The sequence below is a fragment of the Papio anubis genome, chromosome 9 (genome assembly GCF_008728515.1).
Source record: "Papio anubis isolate 15944 chromosome 9, Panubis1.0, whole genome shotgun sequence".
Classification (NCBI taxonomy): Eukaryota; Metazoa; Chordata; class Mammalia; order Primates; family Cercopithecidae; genus Papio; species Papio anubis.
This window is the reverse complement of record NC_044984.1, coordinates 10,293,706-10,296,275: the sequence shown is the minus strand read 5'-3', so window position 1 is coordinate 10,296,275 and position 2,570 is coordinate 10,293,706.

Below are 2,570 nucleotides of genomic sequence, written 5' to 3'. Positions count from 1 at the left end.
GTGGGCTTTGCTCAGTTCCAAATTCCTGGCTGCTTTGTTTACAGTGTGAGGGGAAAACTGCCTACTCAAGCCTCAGTAATGGCGGACACCCTTTCCCCGCCTGCATGAAGCTCAAGCCTCCCAGGTCAACTTCAGACTGCTGTGCTGGCAGGTTGAATTTCAAGCCAGCGGATCTTAGCTTGCTGGGCTCCATGGGGATGGTACCCATTGATGAGACCACTTGGCTCTCTGGCTTCAAACCTGTTTCCAGGGGAGTGAGTGGTTCTGTCTTGCTGGCATTCCAGGTGCCACTGGGGTACCAAAACGAAACGAAACAAAACAAAAAACAAAACAATTTCTGCAGCTAGCTTGGTGTCTGCCCAAATGGCCGCCCAGTTTTGTGCTCGAAAGCCAGGGTCCTGGTGGTGTATGCACCTAAGGGAATCTCCTGGTCTATGAGTTGTGAATACCATGGGAAAAGCATAGTATCTGGGCCTGATAGCACCATTCTTCATGACACAGCCTCTCATGGCTTCCCTTGGCTAGGGGAGGGACTTCCCTGATCCCTGTGCTTCCTGTGTGAGGCAACACCCCACTCTGCTTCTGCTCACCCTCCATAGGCTGCATCCACTGTCTAACCAGTCTCAATGAGATGAACCGGGTGCCTCAGCTGGAAATGCAGAAATCACTCACCTTCTCTGTTGGTCTCACTGGGAGCTGCAGACTGGAGCTGTTACTATTCAACCATCTTGCCAGCCCTCTGTTATGTTTCTTCTTAAGACATTAACTTATTAACACAACTTCCAGTGACTACTTATCATTAAGAAAAGCATATAGAAATAGCAATAGATATTTGTGATGTTGAATACTTGTTCATATTTTGAAGGCGTATAAACAAATTATGCCATTTAAATGCTTGTTTTTTGCATGATTTAACATGGTAATCAAAAAGAGAAACTTCACATAAAACATCATGAGAATTATTTGAACATATTTGGAGAGTCAACATTCTTTGAATTTTTGAACGTTCTTTTGCTTGTGTTTTTGTCAAGATAAAGAATAAGATTTGAGCTTCAAAGAAACCTGCACAAGTGGTTCCTGTCTGCCTCACTCTGGAGTTTTACATGCAGTGATTCTAGAAGACTAACCTTAAAGTGGAAGTGAGAACTGTTTTTCTTTTTAGTTACAGGGAGGAGATTAAAAGTAAAACCAAGAATGGAAGATTAGGAATTGATGTTAATTCTAAGATTGATTTTTTTTTTTTAAAGTAAGCAAATGAACAAAGTGGAAGAATTGTAAAGTTAGATAATCTTAGGACTGAAACAGAGATTGAAACCTGATAATAGGTTAGAAAATGATGAAATTAGGAAAGTAAGTCACACGTAAGGGCAACTGAGAGGAGAAGAAAAACTTACAAATTTGGGAGTGGAAAAATTGGAGAAAATAGTAAAAATTGGGGAAAGTTAGGGTATCAAAGGGAGGATGCTCTTGAAGAAAAAAGGTAAGAGTGAGCTTGGACTGCTTCGTATTGCCTAAGTTTGTATTTGGCCATTTGATCACAGGATGTTTCTAGGATTCTTCTAACTTAAATTTTCCCCAATATTATTTATCGTAGGTTACTAGTGATCACTTTCTATACTCCAGACTCCTAAATAACTGGTATCCCAAGCCTTTTGACTGAGAAAAGTATAAATCTCTGCTTTTTGTCTTGCATATTTGATAGAAGGAGCTTGTAGACCCAGGAGAAGCCTCAGAGAATATCTCTATGGTTTCCACCCAACTTCTCAGTGGCTGTTTCATTGTAGCTGATTTTGTAAATTCTCACTAGAAATGGAACTATCTTTTCATCACTTATGATATAGCTTTTTAAACAAATGTCCCTCAAAATATCTTTCTCTTTCTGTTATTATGCCAATCTCTAATTTTTCTGCCTTAAAAAAAAAAAAACCAGAATTCAAATATGTATTATAGACTTGATATTTTTCTTCTTTGACCTTAAAAGTACTAAAATATGCTTTTTGATAATTGGCTCTCATTTTTAGTTTATTTGCCTGAATCTAGCTGTATTTTCCCAAATTTGGTTCTGAACTCATCCATGCATGTGTAGCAATGGTACTCACCAAATTAATTGCTGCTACCAATTCTAGGGTTGCCAGTGCTTAGATGGATCAAAAAGTCATCAAAGTAATTAGCGTCTTCCATAATTATAATATCTAGGCTAGTGTCTTTCATCTTAATGTGAGAGTTTTTTTATACCATTAGAGAAAAATGTATTCAAAGAATAATTTCATCAAGGAATATGGCAGTGAAATATGTCTTTTGTTTCCTGCACCACTAAATTAATATCTAGGGTTTGCTATTGTGACAGGCTTTAAAGATCTCTCATTTCTCTGCTTTATTCTTTTTCTGATTTAAAAAATAGATCTACTTTCTGATATGGTGATAAAAAACATATAATAAGAGTCTGTGGGAGACTAACCTAAAGTGCCATCTTATGTGAATTGGAAGCATGTTGATTTAGATAAATGAAAATTGTTTTGGGTGTTAAAAAAAGAATATCTCAGACTTCAGTATATTAGAAAGAAAGAGCA